The 21,347-nt window shown below is 41.7% G+C and overlaps 1 protein-coding gene across 24 annotated transcripts in view; it reads left to right on the top strand.

Moving 5' to 3' along the window:
* Nucleotides 1-21,347, top strand: part of tcf7l2 (transcription factor 7 like 2) — an 81,659-nt gene that overhangs the window by 1,591 nt on the left and 58,721 nt on the right. The gene's annotated exons all lie outside the window — the stretch shown is intronic.

The raw sequence follows: 21,347 nt of genomic DNA, 5'->3' as shown, positions 1-21,347 counted from the left end.
AATACACGCACTGCGTGGAAGGGCGAGCACACACTGTTGCACTCACACCCACTGTGTTGTCACCCAGAAGGGCAGCCGACAAAAGGCAGAAAAAGAAAACACGCAGAGCCAAGTTTTCCTACTCCCCGTGAAGTGTACACTACAGTGGCACGCTGCATGTCCGCCTGCAGCTGCTAACCTGCTAACTGTTCTGTGAGTCAGTAAAATCAAAAAGGACACCACGCTTTAATGGCAGGCCAATTGGCATATTTTTGTATATTATTATTATTAATAATAATATTATCAATATTATTCTTATTATTAGTAGTAGTCTGTTATCGTCACCGCTCCATTTGCATGTGTCTGCCCCTGTTTAATGCATCTGGCTGCTCTCTGCACGGCCTCATCAAAAATGCCCTTTTTTCTAATACACACTTGTACACCGGCTGCCTGTTAACGCACCCAGTGCTGTATAAACTAATTTAAATACACACAAATTGAAAAGGGAAAAAAAAAATCAATATGCAGATGTGCCTTCCTCATTCATTTGCATGTGTCAAATTGTGTAAACACATTATGTGAAAGGGACACACATTAAAAATTTAACTGATTTTTTTTTTTGCCTTACTTTTTTTTCTAACTGGTCTAATTTTAAAATAGTGTTTTTTAAAGCTGCGATGCGTTGCATAGAACCTCTCTGCAGGTGCACCGGCTTTGATTTTCATGGAATAATTAAACTGCATTGTGCGATGTAAACCTATATTATAAATAATTTCCTGCTATTTATTTAAACACAATCAGCCATGCTTTTAATTATGCACACTCACTCATTTGCTTAGCACCTCACTAGTCCCAGTGGGCAATGGCGATCCTTAAGCAGTATAATCTTTTTTTTTTTCCAACCATGGTTGCCTCTCTGCCCCCCTATTTTAAACGCTCCCAATTACAAGTCTGTGCTTCAGGACCTGTCATCTCATTTTACAAGGTTAAGGCAAAGACCAGGCATTAGGAAATATGACCCTTCCACCCCACCACCTCAGCCCTCGCTAACGAAACTGATATTTGTTACCTCTATTTTTTGTGCACACCTTGAAAATAAATGCACACCTGACACATAATGCCTTCTATTGTGTTTGACACAATTTCTGCTCACAAGTTCAACGAGATCACCTGGGGTTTTTCACAAAAAAATGATTATGATCGTGTGATTGTGCGAGTTAAAATAACTGTTTGTTTTTTATTTTCACTCTCACTCTCGGCATATGCCCATGTGAGAACATTTGCCATTCTTGTCCTCTCGGTCAGGCTGCCTTGTTAATGCTTTTGGCTGGTATGTGGAATTAGCCTCATTTTGTTTTGTTTTCTCACCATTGCTGGCAGACACGCATTCAGAACAACACACAGGATTTTAAAGTAAAGCAACTTGTTTCAGTGTCAGAAAGGTTTTACTTTTCTCCCATTACTACATCCTGTGTTCTGCTCCGTGAAGCGGGGATTTTATTGTGCTTATGCTATAGTTACAAAGCAGAAAACGACATGGTGTGGCTGCGGGATAATGTAGTGAGGCAGTGCTGAACTTTGCTCTCTTATTTCCAAAGATAAATAATTCCAATAAATATTTTAAGATATGAAAAAAAATTACGAATTAAAAATTTTTGTACACATATTCCCTTTATATTTTCTTTGAAGTTAAAATCACCTTTAGCCCAGATTAAATCCCAAAGTCAGTTTTGGTGTGATTTATAACACCGTAATTCACAGATTTACCTGGATAAGCGTGCCATTCAGTTTGCAATGTTCGTCTTGCTGCACAGCCTCGGCCCCCACTGTCTGCAGCGCTCTGTGTGTCCAACCATCAGATCTTTGAAGTCAGCGGTTGCTGTAATATAAATGTATTTGACTTAAAACTGACATAAATAATTCAGTTGGACATTGATTAGCTGTCTTTCTTCCTAACATGTCATGATAGGCGCTAAAATATGACAGAGTATTATTTCGTAGAGAATTTCCATTGTCTTGTCACGAACGGCTTAGATTCTACATGTAGCTGCTTTTCCCTTCATTTTTTTCCCTCCTCCCACACCTATTTATTCCATACTGTGCTGTAATTTTATTTATTTATATCGTTGTATTTTAACGCCCTGGCCTTTAAGTTTATGTACATTTCCGAATTACTTGTACATTAGTTGAAATGAGCACTTTCAATTTAATCAATTAAATAATAATTAGCAAATTGTGATTAATGTAAATGTGATGTAATTATTTGGCACTGAACCTTAGGCTTACCTTGATTCTGTTATTTATTTATTTTATGATGTTGGGGCAAAATGCCATCATGTGGCTGTTACTATAATTTGTTGAACCTCTGGGAGCCATAAACATTAAGAATTTGTTTTTCCTACCACGGAAGTCCAGGGAGGCTCACAATTTAGGATCATTTAGCAATTTGACATGACGCTGTGCCCGGGCTTTAAAAGCTCCTCGCTCTCGTCTCCTCTCCCTCCTCCCTGAAGCTCACACAAAGGCCTGTGGATCAGAGTGTGTGTAGGTTGAACTGGAGAAGTGGCCTGGCCAGTTCACCTCAGCTTGTCTTCTTTCACTTTCCTCTCTTACCTCCCATCCTCCCTCGATCTACCTTTTGTTTCCTGCCGATGCTAACGCAGAGCTTGTGTGAAAAAAGGCGATGGGTTAACTCCGGTGCTGTGGGCTAACATCACACCTCAACAGGTCTGGAGACGCTGAGGCTGAGGCTGAGGCTGAGGCTGAGGGGGGGAGAATGGGATCTGGGCAGCCAGCTCTCCTGCAATGGGTCTGTAGGGCCGTAAATCCACTGGCTTTATTTACTGCCTCTCGGACTTATGAATGTTAAGATATTTGACGCCACCCCTGGCCCCATAATTCTCCAGGCCTGGAGACTTTTGGCGAAGGTTTTGAGTTTCGATGTATAATTACCAGTGGTTTAAAAAGAACAAGAATGGTGTGTGTGTGTGTGTGTGTGTGTGTGTGTGTGTTTTAAAAGTGTGGGGTTGAAAATGCAACAGCCTGCATCACTGCTGTGTTTAGAGTGAAAAAAGATGCTCTCAGAACCTGTGGCGATTCTAGTCAAAGAGAGTGGAAAGGCTTTGTGTTGTTGAAACAATAGCTTTTCCCCCTTTTTTCCTCTTTTGTTTCAGTTGTGTTAGCGAGCTCATGTTGCAGCATCTTTACCTTTAAGAAACGCCCACTCTCGTACTAAGTAACTCCTTCCTTTATTTTTATTTTTTTTAATTCTAGAAAAAGAAATTTGGGGGCGGGGGGTATCCGCTCAGATTATTGTAATGAACATGCAGAAACCAGTGCGATAGTAGCCCCTTTGTGCTCGCGTGCATGCGTCGCTGTGGCCTTATCTGTTGTGATTTACACAGACACACAGCATCTTTCCTGAAAGTGGCAGCAGAATAAGCATAACAATGGTATATCATATGGATTATGTGTGTTTGGGCCGCTGTAAATGGATTTTTGGCAGTGACAAGAGGAAAGATAGTTTAATACGGATTTATGGGATACAGCCCACACCTTATCAAATTGGCTTTACATGTTAATAGGGCCTAATTGGTGTCCGTGGGGGGTTCCATGGCGCGGCGCGGCTGCACTCTGTGCCTCTAGCTGCAAAATGGACTCTGAATTTAGTCAGAAGGTTGTGCACCTTTTGTCTTGCAAATCACTTTTGTTTACAAAGTATGGCGGAAGCGGCTCTTGCACTTTCTCTCTACCTCCCACTACTCTTTTTTTGTGCTCTCTGTCTCTCGCTGTCTCCCTCTCTCTGTTCTCTGTCGCTCGTTCCCTCCGTCTCTATCTCTTCTGCTGCTGCTGTTTTTACTTCTTTCATCCTATGCTTGGAGATGGGAGAAAGAGAAAGAGTCTTGTTTTTTTTTTCTTCGACTCAATAAACAGTCATAAAAAAGTACAATCTGCTTTGGATTTGAGGAGTTAAGTTGGAGGGGTGGTAATGGTGGGAGCTAGGAAGCAAAAGTTTGGCACCATTAAACTAAAATTGAGGCCTGCGAGACATTAAGCGGTGCACAGCACATTCTCTGTGCTTAATTAGTACGAACTGTAATTGTTCATGGTCTGCCAATAGAAGTAATGCTCAGGAAAAGTGGAGTTGCACCAAATCAGCCCGGGGATTTTAAAACAATAAATCACTTGCATATTTGTGCCGTGATTCAGATGGAGGCTCGACCTCTCCCATCTCGACATGTGGTAAATTGTAAAGTCAATGAATCGCAGATGTAAGATGGGGGAGGGAGGGGCTAGTGGAGGGGACTGAGGAAAAAGAAGTACAGTGAGGTTTTGTTAGTCCCTGGCGAATGAATGGAAAAGATTAGATCTGTAAATGTTTACATACGTACACATCGATCTATTCATGTTACTCCATCTATATATCTACTTGTATATGTGTGTATATGTATGTACAATATATATATATGTGTATATATACTACACACTAATTTATCTATATGTCTATATATGTATGTATCATATAAATTGCATTGTATATATATATAAATTATAGTAATATATAGTGGACGATGAATAACCCCTATTATATATGGTAATAATGTTGAACAGCAGCAGAAAGTGGGCTCTTGATTTCTCACTCTACGTTAAGCACTACAGAAAAAAAAAAGGTTAAGTTTGTGGGCGTGTAACCAATCAGATTTTAAAGCAGTGTAAAGGGAGCAGTGGTTCCCTGGTGGCAGTGTGAGCTGGGTTTGGGTGTAGCTAACGTTCAGCTGCAGTTGAATCTGGTTTGGAGTTGAGCATTTTTTTAATTAAATCACTGCATTCATTGTTTTTAATGCAATAATAGCTAATCTGATGCCTCATTTGGACATCAGTGTGACAGATTATGCCTGTTCCTCATTAAGTCACAGCATAGCCCAGTTATTTATTTTCTTCTTTTTTTTCATTTCTCAGTATGGTTACATTACACTCTTACCTCCCCCTCGCTTTCTGTCACCGAGCCACCAAAATCTGCTTTTCTGTGTGTGAGCAAAAGAGGAAAAAAAAGGCATTAGTTTAGCAGCTGTGCACTTGCCCCCCCCCCAACGCAGTCTTTAGTGTAACCCCCTTCTCTCACAGACACATCCCCCTCACTCTCCCATGCATTTCTATAGAGCTCCACACAAAGATAGTACTGTACATCTGGAATGCAACTTTTGTCATTTGTTAAATATAGGCTTGCTCTAGTCCTGGCCCACAAAGCTGGGGCCCCCCTGATAGATGGAAATCAAATACCACAGTTACATTTATACAGATTTACTAAGTTATTTATTGTTTTTGTTTTCCCTGTGTAAGCAGCTAATTTCTGCCCCCTGTAGAATTGTTGGCAAGTTCACATTCACTTTTAGAAAAAAAAGAATGAATCCTGAAAGAGGATGTCGAGATTTATTTATTTATTTATTTTATTTTTTAGTTTTTGATCATTTAAAAAAACAAACGAGAAAATAGTGTCAAGTCAACGCACTGGAAACTTTATGAATACACATTATTTTTGGAGCTCAATGAAGAGTTGAACTTCCATCACTGTTTACTCTAATACACTTTTTTCTTATGTGACATGATGCTTTGTACCTTATAAGTCCACTCTTAAATATATATATATATATTTAAATATATTATTTAGACTTTAAATAGCTTTCATATATTATGTCTGGGATAATCAGGAATATTTTTAAGATTCAATAGTCTAGAGTTTCTCTTTTTTTGCAAGTGATGTCTATTAAAATTTGTAGGAATTTATTTAACAAGAAGTTCCCCTTTGTCAATAAAACCTGACTGACTTAGCATCATTGCAGAAACACTCTTGGTATGCATGTTCCCTTTTTAGTTTTCCTTCCTTTTCCGTCTGAATGTGCATGTTACTATAACTTTATTCATAATGGGAGCAGAGCCAACAGCCAAATGAGTTCACCAGTAGCCGAGTGCGAAATGACTAGCAGGAGGGGGGCACAGAAAAGCGGGAAATGTGAGGTATGACTGTGTGTGTGTGGTTGTGAGAGCGAGGGAGAGAGTAAGAGGAGGGGGGGCAGAGGGGTGACAGCAAGAGAGCTGGGGGTCAGACACACAAAAGCCTTCTGAATGGAGCGCATAATTGCTGTTAATGCTAGGGCAATGAGAGCAGCGACAGTTCCTGGTTAGATGTCCAAACAATAGTGCCCCAAGGCTTCACATTCATCTCTCAGTTTAAGAAAAATGGACAGAAAAGACATCAGAGCAGAGAGGAACACTGACTGACACTGGGAAGTTTCTGTTTCTGCTTCAATCCCAACTACTCCTCATCACTCTCAGTGCTTTCCTCCCATACGGTTATTAAAAAAAAATGGCTTCAGAGCTACTGGTGAGTGGGGCCACTGTGACACCGAAGGAATCCTCATGGTGCCGGCCCTCTGTTTGGATTGTGGAGTGTGTTTGGGAAGGGTCAAAGTGCACCAGCGATGACATGATTTTTATTGAGGAAGGAGATTCTCCTCTCAATTCTTTTTTTTTCTCCCCCTCATGATAGCAGACAGGGAGTGCTTTGGTCACCAGTGGATTTTTTTTTTTATTATTCAGCTTTATCTTCAGTTTGTGTGCGTGCATGAAGGGAGGAGGTTCCACTCTGCCATTACAGCTCCTAATGATCATGTCGAGCTAGATAATGACCAACTGTGGCGGTGGGTAGGGAACAACTGTGGTACACCAGCCTTTTATAGATGTGCTAGTGTGTTTTGTAACAGCCCACAGAAAAAAGAAAAATAAACCAATCACTTTTTTAAATACCCTTATTCAATGCTGAACCTATTTATAAACACTGCAGCAATCATGTTAGATAGAGAAAAACACGTTCCTAATCAACTTATGAATGAAAAATGTTATGTTTATTCCAGATAAACCCAATTAAACTCAAGATTTTAAACTTTTCCAAAATGAATAAACCATGTGTTGTATACTACTGGCCAAGCACTTCAGTTGGCATCTTAACGATTAATTAAGTCAGAAGAAAACAAATATGTATATGTATTAACAAATAATATGTTTATAATGTTTCTGATGGAATATAAGCTTTTTGTGTGGGCTGCTCACATAATGGAGGAGTTTAAGGTGATAAAACTCCAGCGAGTGTGTTTTCAATCTACTAATTAAACTTTTAATTGTAGCAGGATAATCTCCCAGGAGAGTGTTATGGCATGATTATGTGTGTTTTGGAAGCGAGTCTGCTAATTGGACGACTGTCTTCTTGTTGTTGGCGAAAGTTGCGGGATTCAGTGCTGCCTGCAAAAGGTGAGGAAGGTTTTAAGAGCACGAGCAGGAATAAATTCATCTACTAATCTTCGGATTATAGTAGGATTTGGGGAAAAAGAAATGTTGGCAAGATTACTTATAAATGCTGAAGGCTAATAAGGTGTAACCCCTTTACCCTGACTTGCAGCACAAAACAGAGAATTCTTGTATTTTTTTTTCTGGCTGATGAACCAATTGCTGCGGAAAACAGATTAAGAATGAATTCCTCAGTTTGCTCTTTAACCAGCTGTTAAAAACCTATTTACACACAATATAATATGCCTTTTGTAAAGAGACAGCTGTCAACTTGTGTACAGCACTAGATAACATTTCATGTGAACAGCTTGTCACATCCACACGTGGTCTCTGTTGACTACATGGAGACTCAGCTGTCAACTATTATGCAGGTAATGTGTGAGGTATTTTGTGTGGGGATATTACTTAGTACTCTCCTAAATTCTGCATCTGGAAATATTATGACAAGTGTAAATTGAAGTAAATTGTAGTGTAGTTTAGCCTGTACTGCCAGTAGCATTTTTTAAAACTATATATTTTTCCCATCATCCTCTTTTAAGATTGAGCCTTCCAATCATTGCTAGACTTGATTATTTGTGTCCTGTTACAGCATGTCTCCTCACCGCCCTCCATCTTAGTCGGCATTAGGGTATTCATTCCACTGTGGTGAGAGGCCGGTGTGTCAGCACTGTTTGGGTTCAATTCCAAAAAGTGAACAAATCGACTCACGGCACTGAATGAACTGTCAATTGCCTTACTCCCGTGGGGAGGGTGAGCGGAGTGTCTTGTTTGGAATACTGTCCTGAAGTGAGATGAGTGGCCTTTACCATTGAGCCGGAGGGAAGGGACTGTTGGACAGACAGAGAAAGGAGAGAAAGAAACCAAATAATCTGGCAGACAAACAGATAGCAAAGAAGTGATATTGTACCGCTGAGCCGGAAAACAATACAACCCAGCTACCCGGACGTGACCATTTGATTGACACAATGACCTGGAGTTGATTGGCAGCCTTGACAGTGTCCACTGAAACAAAGATGAAGCACTTACTGCAGAGGTTGTTCTATACCATAATAACACATTCTGACTAACAGTTGTTGCGATAGATTTTTCTGTTTGTGTGTATGTTATTAACTGCTAGGCAAACATGTTCAGTCATAACGAAAGTTAGGAGTGTCATTATGAAAGATTGGCCTCTGTGTCATGTGGTGCACGTCACTCTGCCCTTTGGAGCTTTACGGCTCTTTATCTCTTCTTTATTGCCACCTCTATCTTTATTGGCCACCTCACTTATATTATGCATATTTTAAATATCAATAAAGATAATTGTCCTGCTTTGTCATTGCATTTCCCGGTCACTCCTTCAGCATTGAGATAATTGAGACCAACCGCTCGGATGACAGTATGGAAAGTCGGCCCTGAGTAGCCAGAGGCGCAGACTCCGCAGTTTCTAGATGATGGGTCCAGTTTTCTATGGCAATAAAAGCCCTTTGTCTGCTGTTGATGACCCTTGGTGTTGTAAGGCTCTGTCTCTGCTCAGGCGGTCAGGCTGGCCTGCAGTGAGGATGCAGCAGCAGCTGGCAGGGGCCCGGCATAGGAATGCTGTGTGTGCTGTTCAAACAGTGGCTTGTCTCAGTGCAGGCCTGGAGAAGCGGAGGGAAGGAAGTTGCTTCATGTTTACTTAGCTGAATTGTCCTTCGGGCCCCCCAGTGTCTAATGCACTTCTGTTCAAACATTCACAAGTGAGTAGATGACCTCCACTGATGCTGGTGTTCACAGCTTTGCCTTCACCCTGCCTCTGCTCTCTGTCTGGAAGCATGTGTGTAAAAGCTCGTAGCCACTACTTGCAATCCAACTGTGAGTGATTTAACCTGGAGGCTTGGATTGAAAATAAAAAAAAGATATAACACAGTCCAGTTAATCAAACTGAGGGAAGAGCAGGAAATGCTCAGACAGATGAAGCAATAGTAGACCTTTATTGCTCTATTCAACAAGCGCTCAGACATTGACGTACAACGGTGTCGTCAGGCTTATTGTTGTTTGAATTACCTGTTATGATTCAATGACAAATCTCTCACACTCTTGCCACCAGAGCGGAAAATGTATCTGGGGGATTGGCATGATCTTTGTGACTGTGTAAACCTGGCTTCAACAAGATGGATAAATGCAATTATTGGTGCCGATCCGGAGAAGAGAAAATCAATTTAAAGTCCGTAAAGCTAAGCAGGGTCTGTGGTTAATTCATTTGGCCAATTTAAGAGTGATGTACCAGTGTCAGAGCACATTAGTCAGGCGTTGGGAGGTGAGGACTGTGTGGGCAGATGTTGGTGTCTATTTTCCGACTGTTGGGGTTGAGTTGTGAAGATGTTCTGTGGATGCGAAGCGGTCTCCTTGTTGAGACTTGGCTGTTTACTGCTTCTTTGACAGTCTCCCTCTAAGCCGTAGCTGTCACAGTTGACAAAATAAATGGTGTCTGAATGCAGGCATGACAAGGGTTCTCTGCGAATGAGATAAGAGAAGTGTGACAGTGGTCTGCTAGACCACGGAGTGACTGGTGACACTTTTGAACCAAATGTCTCGTGCGTAATCTAAAATGTTTAATATTAAAATACAAAGTGGTTTATTTAAAAGTTATACCAGCTAAGTTACTTAAACAGATCAATTCAGCAGGGGAAAAAAGCAGAAAGGCATAGGCTATAGAATTCACCAGTTAGTTTGACATTGTTTAAGTAAATCTCCAAAACCTACTAATTAAATGTAAAATGATATATTCAAATTAGGATAGATTTGAATCAGAGGAGGAAATTGCGGGTGTCCATCGGTGAGTGTGGCTAACCTCAGGTACTTGGCTCATACTGTATATCTCACCTTTTTTGTCTTTTAGTTAAAGGTAGCTGCTCTGCTTCTTAGATTGTGGACTGATGTGTTGATAACATTTTGAAAGGCACTGTCATTAAATGGCTTCACTCTGCTTAGTCTGCTACACTGCCATTGTTTCCCTGGGGTTAAACCACACGACTGTTGCACAATCAGAGCGGTACGCAAAAACAGTGGTTAGTGCATAGCCGGGCTGGTAGGAGGCATTTAGGAATACTGTGGTTTGCAGCTCCAGGCTACAGCCTGAATTAGAGCTTGGTCTGGTATCAAACGACAGGCTAGGACCGTGCACAGTGTTAAGGATCATACCTAAAGTGCCTCCCTATGTAGAAGTTTTGTATCAGCCATGTTTCTGCATGTTATTAGTCAGTTTTAGAAACGGTATGGATGTTAGCATGTGTCAGCTGACTGTCAGTCCGTCGCCCTTAGGAAACCGGAGTCAGTGTGAATGCTAGGGCTTGTCAAAGACAGGTGCCAGTGCTACTGCCTGTTCCTGCTGCACAGCTGCTCGGAGTGAAGTGTGAGGGTCTTGGTCAAGTCAAGTGTGTGCCGGTATCGGGAGACGGTATCAGCTCAAATCTGTTGGTGGCCTAACTGACAGGCCCTTTTGCAAGGAGAGTTAAGGAGTTCAGAGACTATTTATAAAGCATGAAAGCTTACATTTCATTGTGTTAGTAGGACAAGGGTACGTGGACTTTATAAAGCAATTGTTCCAAAACTCCAAATATTTACATTTCATTGTGTTAGTAGGACAAGTGTACGTGGACTTTATAAAGCAACTGTACAATTGTTCCAAAACTCCAAATACCCATGCTATTTTAACTTTCTTTGTTTCTTCACCTGTTTTGTCACCTGCACCACCTTTGGCTGGGCTTTGCACTCTCTGCCTGAAGGAGGTTTTAGGGCCGAGATGCATCATGAACTTGACATTTATAGCCTACGATGACCTAATCAATGTGCTTAAACAGCAGTAATTTTGTTAACAGTGGACATTGGGATAGCAGAAGTACTGGTACTCAGGGTTTGAGAACTTTGAAATCACTTTTTCAGCCCTGCAATCTGACTATTCCTTGCTGTAAATATGCAGATTTAGTTGTCATTTTCTGGTCCACATGCCCATGTCTTTCCAGATGCTTACCCACCCTCGTGGGAGAACAACTGCTGACTGCCGTATGTAGGCCCAGTATACTTCCTTAGCACCTTTCCTTAAAGGAAAAAAAAATCTATGGAAGTTTTCTATATGCTCCCAGGGATCATTTTACTTCAGCAGGCATGCCTCTGGAACACAACTGTTCCCATTTAGTGGTGGGCTGCCAGGTTTATTGTGGCCACCAGTTGGGCAAATGTGTCTTCACTACCGCTACATGTTTGTTAAGACTTTGTGGCTTTGTTGTAAAGTTAATAAAGCTGTTGTAGATTAGATGTAGCAGTTAGACGAAGCTGTTGGCTATTTCAGCTACTCATATAGAGTTGATGCTTAATATACTGTAGCACATACAGGGCATGAAAATGCTTGTATTCTAATAGTCGTACATGTGTTGTTTTTTTGCTGTTAGTCTTGGTCAACTTGGAACATATAAAATTAAACTCACTTAAATCATTTTATGCCCATGACATTAGTGAGGCCAGTCAGCACATTTATTCCACTTTTATTTATCTTTGTGGTTGTGTTAAATCATAAACAGGCAGGGAGAGAAGAGACTTTTATTGAGTGAACAGCAAAATGCAACCTAAACTCGAAGACAATCTAGCTGGCGAGCTCTGACTATCGGAACTCCCTGGCCAGAGAATTAGATGCTGTGGTCTAAGACTCTGGGAAAGTCAACCTCTAATTGTTCACAGAAGCCATTGGCAGGAGAAGCTGAGAAATGGTGAGTGAGCCATCAATAGGGATGGATCCTGAGACCAGACTGCTTACACTTGCCACTCTGGGTTTCACAGAGAGGAAGTCAAGTCCATTGTGACACTCCCAAATGACAAACTGATTGTCCTGTAAGGAAAATACAGTAACTCCAACCAACCTAATCTTGTCCTGCACACTTGGTTTCCGTCTTCACCTTGTCCTTGTCATGCAGTTTCCTTAACTTGGCTTTGCGGACCTGCCTGTTTCCATGAGGCAATACTCAATAGGCCTTTTGGTTAACTGAATAATAAAGGTTTGTTTTTGGCATTGATCACTGTGGCATCAACCTCCCTCTCCCCAACCAACATGGTTTATGATTCTCACATCGTTTTGATACTTGTCACAGTTGTTTCACAAGAGCAACATCTGCCTCACTGTCCTCATACTGCAATAAAACCTTAACCCACCCTCGCCCTCCAATTGCAGCACAAGTCTAGCATTTGCAGTATTTCGGTCTTTGTTCCATAATGTTGCAAATAAAATCAGTAATGATTCAATTGGGTATAAAGTAATTGAGGGGCAGGCTGCCTACCATCTGTCTGGGAAGATTAGGCCGTTCTGTGTAATTAAACATGTGACCTAGTGACCATAGAAGGAGGTTCCATTGGGCAGCCTTGCTGTTTTTAGGGGGAGGGGGTGAGGCTGGGATTGTTGTGTGGTTTTCACAGGTTAGTCCAGATCCTTAAGATAGCCCAGACTGATGTGAGTCAACCTTAAGTGGCTGTCTCTTTTACATGCATGTGTAGTGTTTGTGTGTGTATTCAGAAGCGCCAAGCAGCCCGTGTCAAAGCCCGAGTTGCCAAGCCTCAGTCAATTTGGCGATGTGAGAGGAGTCTTGCTGTAGTCAAAGTGATCCCTGTGTGCATACAGTGTAACCAGGGAGTGAAGCTGAGGCCATCGGGTGTGTGTGAGCTGCAGGGGTCACAATGGGCTAAATAAGAGGCTGCTGTTTTAACTCTGATTTTATGTGTGGTTTTGTTTGGACTCCAGAGGCTTGGTTTCCTTTGGACAGTGTCCAGAGACTCTCAGGCCTGCACATCCTCAGCTCTCCCACGAGGTTGACGTAAAGGGTCCTGCAAAGCTGCAGTGATTGGATTTCAGTCTTGATCTGGTTGTTTTGCACTGTAAACAGAGCGTTAAAGACAGTGGACGGAGTGAGCTAATGAGTGTCTGTGTCAGTGTGTACAAACCCAATTTCTGTAAACAGTGTTACTTTTTTTATATATAACAAAATAAATAAAACCAAAATGTGTGATCTGGTAGTTTTTCCAGTGACCAACTCCATACTTTTCAAAATAAACATATGGACAGTTCTTCTGGATACCATCCTTTTTTATTACTCTTTATTTTTTTGGTAAACAAATGCCACTGTTTGTTGGAGTCTTGAAAATCTTCCCTTTTCAAGTCTAATTTAGTTCTAAATCAAGTCTAAATCTAGTCTGACTGTAAAGTACTTAAGCTGTTGAACACTGTCTGTATTCAGTATTCAACAAATGATATATTCATTTTTTTTAAATTAATGGCAGTTTACTGATGTTTTAGGAAATGTAGTTGAAGTGGGTTTCATTCTAGTTTATTTCTAAGAGTATGCTCGGAAAGAGACGGCAGTGTGGAATAAATAGTGTGTTTAAATACTTCCGCTGAGGGCTTGGAAAGAAGCCTGTTGTCCTTTCCAAAAGTAAAATATAACCATTTTAATTACCATGGTTTTTTGGTATGTTGCTGGCTGGCAGGACACAGCTGAGGTGGCACTGGCCACTGGGGATGGGGCAAGTTCTGGGTCAGCCTCCGGGGAAATTACAGGGTGGTGTGGAGGAAGAAGGGGTTGTGGCGATGAAGCCTGCATCCACTCCCTGCTGTCAGTCCAGAGAGCTGCTGTTTGCAGTGAGCTAGCTTCTCTCTGTTTCATCTTTGCCCTGTGGAGATAATTGGATATGTACTCTGTGTAAACATGTTTTTTGTTTCATAGTGACGTTTCGGTGTGAAGGCCTGTGCATCTGCGACACAGCCTGACAACATCCTTGAATACATTCTCACAAATGAAACTACCTTCTAGCTTCTTTATACTTCTTCTCTTCCTTCTTTTTTATTTGTATTCATCTGCTCCCTTTTACTTAGTAAGCCGTCTCGTCTCCCCTTTCGCTTTTGCCACCTCCCTCTCTCCACCAACAAAATCCCTCCCCTCTCAGTATGTGCTCTGATTACCACTCTAAACTGGCAATAAGTTGATTGCTTTACAGAGATGATGTAAGCCTCTGCCCTAGGGTACATCAGGTTGGATTTCTCCTGCTTTATCTTGTAAAGCCTAAATTAACAGCTGGTTTGGTTGGAGTTCTCCTGGATCTGACTAAAGGATTAGGGTTGGTTCTCATGCGAGTCAATCCAGTTTGATTTATTGCAGGTCTATCAAAAAAGATCAATGGGAGTCCTTTTGAAAGTAAATCCTTTATCGCTCTTTGCACTTACGTGTCATCATTGTGAATTTATTTTCTTCCCCTGTCTCTCTTTTCACCCTGTTTAAAATACTTCTTCCCTTCTCTCTCTCTCTCTCTATATATATATAAAAAAATCTCTATCTGTTTTTATTTTCTTCTTTTCCAACCTCTCCCCTTTTCGGCAGAGCCAGTGGCAGCCATTTGCCCCTGTGAATGTCATTATGCTAAACTGCTAGAAAGATTACCTCTGTTCTTATTGGGAAGACTCAACCCAAAGCCTGGCTCTGGTAGTGATCACAACTGAAATAAAACCCCGCTGCTGCCGCTCCTGTTCTGTCTTCACCCAAACTACTTCTAAATCACAACCTGTCTTGTCTCCGCATCGGGCCTGTCACTCACGCTTAGCACGGGGTAACTAAAAGTTTTAAAAACTAACCTGCTGTAATCATACGTTGAATACAGAATCTATTTTTTTGTCACTGGAGATAGAAAGGTTAGCATCAGAGTGAATGTTTCTATGATGAGGAAACATTTTGACTCTTAAAATCTTGTATTTTGTATTTTGCACCTCCTCGAAATCCACTTCAGAGCGACTTCAGGTTGCTTCTTCTTCTGTTCTGATACCCTTTATGTCTCTAAACAATTTAAGGAGTTTATTGAAAAAAAAAACAACAACAATAAACTGTTCAACACAGTAAGTTTCTATTGACTACATAGTTCAATAAAAACACAGGACGCTGGTGCCGATCTGTTTTTATATAACTTTAGCTGAAGTCAGTTATCACAAGTGCTAGAATACTGGACACTACTTTTCTTGCACATTCAAGTACACATACTTCCCTGTCGACAAAATGATTTAACACTCCAGGAACACTCTACCACATATTTTCTCCCAGACATTTGTAAAGTGACCTGGCAGCTGTTGAGCTGAGGGGGAGGTGGGGTGCTGAAGGGCCTGGTCAGGTTTATATACTGTACCGCGACCTACTCCGGTTCGCTTTCTCCACTTTCTCTCTGTCACTTTCTCCTATTTCTTCATCATCAGGGTTCATAATATGTCGTCTCCTGTGGCCTTTACCAACCACCGTTACCGCACACTTTTTTCTCTCCTCCTCTCCTTTTGCGAAGGACACAGCTGTGCAGCAGTAAAACCTAAATAATCGTGAGAAACCAGACAAAGCTGATATTTTTCTCTTCTGACTGTTGCGGGAATGTATTCATGAATAATCATTTGGAGTTTGCTATGCGTAATTGTGCTTAAGGTGGATAGAGGTGAAGAGGTCAACGAGGTCAATGCATGTCAAATTCAGGTGCTTCCTCTTGGCATGTGGGGGAACTGGAGTGCTGGCAGACTCAGGGTTGAAGGTGTTACAAAAGGGTCCTGGTGTGTGTCTGTAACTGTGTGTACATGTGTGGTTGGGGGGGGATACGTGGGAAGGAAGGGCTTGCTGTCAGCCAGCTGGACCTCTTAATCCTACAGCCTTGGGGAAAGGGTGTGTGTGTGTGTGTGTGTGTGTGTGTGTGTGTTTGTCTCATAGAGATTTGTCAATTTTAGCACACCTCTGCTGTAGCTTTGGCCCAGCTGAGGCCACAGTGTCTTTGTGTGTGTTTGTGTTCCAGTGAGATACTTGCGATAGCTTCATGTGTATGTTACCTACTGTAGCTGTCCTTTTACAGCACACTGTATATTTATGTTGAGACGACACCTCCTCTCACACCCCTTGATGTTGGAGGTTTGCAGCAGGAGAGTGGTACGACGTGATGGTGCTGGGGTGAAGTGGGGGTGAAGAGGCTGTCCCACGTTGCCGGTTGAGGATGGGGCGGGTGGGATGAGAGAGGGATCTTGTGAGGGCAGCAAACACTGGCAGCATCCCATCCTATCCCGTCATCTGTCTACGTGCCCAGCCCTCTCGGACTGTCAAAAGCCTGTTCTCCAAAACTCATGTGTGTGCACTTTATCCTGCTCTACGTCATCCTGGAACTCAATGGCTGATTGCGTCATACCCGTGTCATTCATTAGACACAAAACATTCTGTTCAGCCACATTCCATGCGAGCTTCCTCCCCCCTCTCCCTGTCTCTCTCACCCTTTCTCACTCCCTCCCTTGCTCTCTCTCTCTCTCTCCCCTCTCTCTCTTTTGGCGTAGACTTTTGCATATATCACAGGCTGGCAGGCTAAGAGCTTGGGACTTCCCCACGCCACACTCCAAGCCTTTGATCCTTTGCTTTGGAGGTAACATCAAAAGGAGAGGCATAGAAAGGCAGCTACTACTGTGAAGTTCAATGTTCAACTTGATGGCTTGGCTGAGGGCTTTTTTTTTCCTCCCCCTTTCCCTCACCTCCCTCCCTCCCTCCTCCAACTGCTCTCTCGATCCCACCACTGCATCACTGGGCTGACAAAAACACACAGTTTGCAGCCAGGGGTGATTTTTTTTTTTTTCACTCTTGATTATTATTATTATTTTTTTTCCATTTTCTCTCCTATTTCTGATCTCACCATCAGTGACACAAAACAACATAAACAAACTAGAGAGATGGAGCAAACGGAGATTTCGGTTGTTTCTCTTTGACTCGTCCGTAAAAAGGTGCAGTTCCAGTGCCTGGCCCTTCTTTTACCCCTCTACTCTACTGTATGTTGCATCTTGTTGCATCAATGCCAAGCCAGGTTGGTTGCCACAGTAGCACAGCGGTGGAGAATAGAGTGGAGCTAGAGGAAAAGTGAATCACATCATATTGTTTTCTCGACGCTCCGTACGTGTCCGTCAGCGCTCTCACAATCACATCGTCTGCAGTACGTGTAATAAAACAACAGAATCAGGAAACGCTCGGACAGGGAGAGCGTTCCCTCTGCACCCTCGTCTGCTCTTGTTTCCGCGTTGACACAGTGTACATACACCAGACAGTCATTTGTTTTAAGTGAACAAACAATTCCCCATACTTGGTGAGTTTATTATACAAATTCTCCAAATTAAGGAGATGTCAGTTGAAGCTGGCCATTCCAGGTCAAAGCCAGGTTTTCTTTGTCGTCATTATGCGACACGGATGTGATGAGGAATGCACGAAGCTGAGGTGCTTCAATAAACGCTTTTTCGTCTTTTATGAGCCTCCCTGTCTGACTGTGCCAATTAGCAAAGGCGTGTGGCCTGCTTTTTCTATTCCTATTTTTCTCTTTTTTCCTGCTGTAACTCTCGCTCCAGATCATTGCACAAACTGCACGCAGACACACACGCACCCCAACACACACACACACACACACACACACACAGCGAGCACACGTTTCACGTTTGGTGTATCATTAGCTTAGTGTACGGGGAGGCGTGCGAGCCCAGGCTCTCTTCTGCCTTATCTCCATGTCAATCACAGCGTGTGTGTGAACATCAGTTGTAATGATCTCCATCCAGCCTGTTGGTGCGTGTTAGCGCCTGGCTTCCTTCGCCCCCGGAGCAAGCCATTCCCTAGCTAATAGATGCAAAATTAAGCTGATCAATAGATGGCCTCAGCTCATTATTGACATGTTATTGCAGTGTGGGATTTTTGTCCAGGGCTTTTATACTGAGTTAGCCAGATGCAAGACAGAGAGAGAAAACAGGGGGAAAAAAGTTAGCCAATGATCAAATTATATGGCTTGCTAGGATATTATGGTAACATAATGTTTGTTAAATGTTTTTTTTTTTAACTTGCGTGCCATTTTCTATTTATATACTATGGTCCTGTTAGAAAAGTAATTAGATGCTCAAAGAATATTCCAGGAAATGAGACAGAGACTTTGTAAAACGCCGTATTAAAGATTCATCAATAATTGGCGTGTGTGCTGCTGTTTGTGTTGCAGCAGCATGGGGGAGAGGAGGAGGGGTTATTTTGGATGACGTTCTGTACAATTGAGCTAAGTGGTAATTAAGTACGAGAAAGGTGTGTGACTTTTGAATTAATGGTTGCATGTGGTGCACAAACATTAAGTGAGGGTAGGTAGTGTGAGTTGAAGGGCGCATCCCGGTGGAAGATGGCAGATTGAGTGTTGTGGTCAGACTGAGTGGTTAAACCTAATAAAACCTCAGTTGGGATTTGTTTTCACGGAGCTATCTCCCATTTTAATCAGCTTCACTTACATGGCATTTATTACCTATTTATTAATTAAACTACTGTGGCTAAGCGGCAATTCCCTGCTGTGTAAGTGTGCATGTAATTGCATGTGTGAGTTTTTTTTATTTATTCTTTCTTCATGAACAATATCACAGTGAGTTCCTTGTTTAATAATGGGAATCACAGGTTAGGTTAAAGACAACTGAACCGGAATAGCTAAAACCTAAAACTTGGGATTGGAGGAGAAACTGAAATGTGGTTAAATGCACACAGAGGCTGCACAGCTCCGTGGTGTACATACAAACATACAGTTTAATTGGTTGGCTCCTGTACGTGTGATCGCTGCAGCATATTGCATTCTGACTGATGAATGTGTGTAGGTGGAACCTTGTGATGGTGTTTAGTGATTACGGAATTACATTTGAAGTCTCTGTGAAAGTGTACGGATTCTATCCCCTTAGTCTTTTTATAGTCTCCCTTTTTCCAATATTCTGCTCATTGAATTTATAGTAAGGACTAAACAAAACAAATCCAAATGGCCAGCATCAAGGCAGCCTTCAGCTCTCCTCCATCTCCTCACCATTATTCTCTCCCACAGCAGTAGATGGGCACCACAATAAGCTTTTCTTTTCTTGTATGGCAGCCCATCCGTTGTTCACCTTTTTAACTCTACAGTCCTTGCCCCATAACCCTGCTTCCTGCAAGCTAAGGTAAGCATGTTGTGCGTGCGGGAGTTGCTCAACCTCTTTTTCTCCCAGCTGCTGGTTTGGCCTTGCACAAGGGGTTCAGACACGCCCAGGTGTGCAGACGTGCCTGTTCACCTCTCCGTAGCCTTTAAGTAGGTCAGTGTGTACAAGACTCCAGCCGATGAAGTCCAAGACCTGATCTTGCCTTTATCAATCCAGCAGTCTGCATCCATTGAGCTATGGGACACCTTTTTTTCTTAATACTGGGTATCAAAAATCGCATAACTCAAAACAGCTCTTCAAACAGCAGGGAATATAATATAATCATCAGTGTGATCAAATAAATGTAAAAAAAAAAAAAATCCTAGAAACAAGGCACCGTCTTATGGCTGCAATACATCTGTAAGCAAACTGTATTTGTTTATTCAACTTTAAATACTTCATCCCTTGTGTGTGAACGTCCTTGATACAAAACCAGTTTGGCCTGTTGCCTTTAACTTGGCACAGCCAAACATCCTATTTGCAACATGAGGTGAAACATTTGCAGACAACAGAGAAGAGGGACTTGTTTATCATGTTGATAATCTAAATGTGCGTCATTATAAGAGGCAACATATGTGTTTTTTAATCATCTCTCTGTGCTGTGTTTCATTAAATTGTTCAGTGGTCAGTGCCACTAACAGCTAATTTCAACAGGAAAATGTCTTTAAATTCTCACCCTTTGACCTCAGATGTTAAAGTCAAAGGTCAGAATCAGTTTGACATATTTTTTTAGCATATGTTTTGGCCGTTGTCTCCTGAAAGGCTCAGTGTGACCACATTTAAGGAAATAACAGTGGAAGCCAAGCTAAAACGGCCAATTGTAGATGCTGTCTTTGCTTTGTTGCATCTTCGTAACCACATCCACATCAAAGCATTTTCCATTTGTCTGTAATTTAGTGTTTAGTCAGAATCAGCTTTATTGACCGAGCATTCGAAGAGATATGAGTTTGTCATTTACCATTTAATGACCTATCAATTATTACGGTAAACCAACAACACAGATTAAAAAAAAAAGCACAGTGTGACTTTAGTCTATTTTTATTTAAGTACACAATAAACCATTTGTCAACAGTGTGGCGTAGGCTCACATTCTGTATTTTTAGACTCTCCAGTGGTTTAAACTCATTTATTTCCAAATATAATGGCAAGTAATTATGATTAATATGTGTATTAGGGTATAATATAAATAATTATAATATAAATACTAATTCTAGTACTAATTTTGTTTTGCCATTTTAGTGATAAAATGCTTTTTTTTTAAAATAATTGCTGCTTTTATGAAATTATTTTCAACCACCATACTACACACTGGTTAATTTACTCTTACTATAGAACAAAGAAACTGCTAATATTTCCTTAACTGGACAACAGAAGAGGTATCAGTATCCTCGATTGTCCAGATGTAGCAACAGTGCATATATGTCTTTGCCTGAAAAACATTTCACTGACTAGGTGTGTGGTTGAAAAAGAAAAGAAGAGCACCCTAATTATGTTTGTGTCTAAGAAAAGGGAGAGAAAGAGGGAAGAGTCAGTCACACAGAAGAGCAGTCAGTGCAGATCTGTGAAGCAGAAGAACCAACTTTAAGCAGAGGCATTCTAAAGCAAAGCCCGATGCTAAAGGTGCCAGAGCGCCTGTTCATTAGCGGGGCTGATGGAAGACTAGCCAGCTCCTGCTGGCCTTCACCCCGTTGCCACTATTTATAGAGCAGCCAAGAGATACTCTTAATGACACTGGGATATTGGGTGCAGGGTGAGATGGGTGCAGAAGTCAAAAAACTGAATGGTGTTTACTTTTTTAAGACATGTTGTGAAGCTAGTGTGTTTGGGACGGCAATTATTACACCCCCACAGTTCCTTTAAAAAAAACCCCCACTGTTATATGTGCACCTCAGGTGTAATCTTCACTACAACCCATCATCAGCCAATCACCCTAATTATATGTGGTGTTCTGTGATTTTGCAACACCGGTGACCAGTGGACACTTTTGTTTTGTGTTTGCTGTAGAGGAATTTGTGTCAGCTGTATATTT

This window comes from Cynoglossus semilaevis, chromosome 8 (assembly GCF_000523025.1).
Source record: "Cynoglossus semilaevis isolate Cse_v1.0 chromosome 8, Cse_v1.0, whole genome shotgun sequence".
NCBI classification, from domain to species: Eukaryota; Metazoa; Chordata; class Actinopteri; order Pleuronectiformes; family Cynoglossidae; genus Cynoglossus; species Cynoglossus semilaevis.
This window is presented reverse-complemented; position numbering and strand designations above follow the sequence as displayed.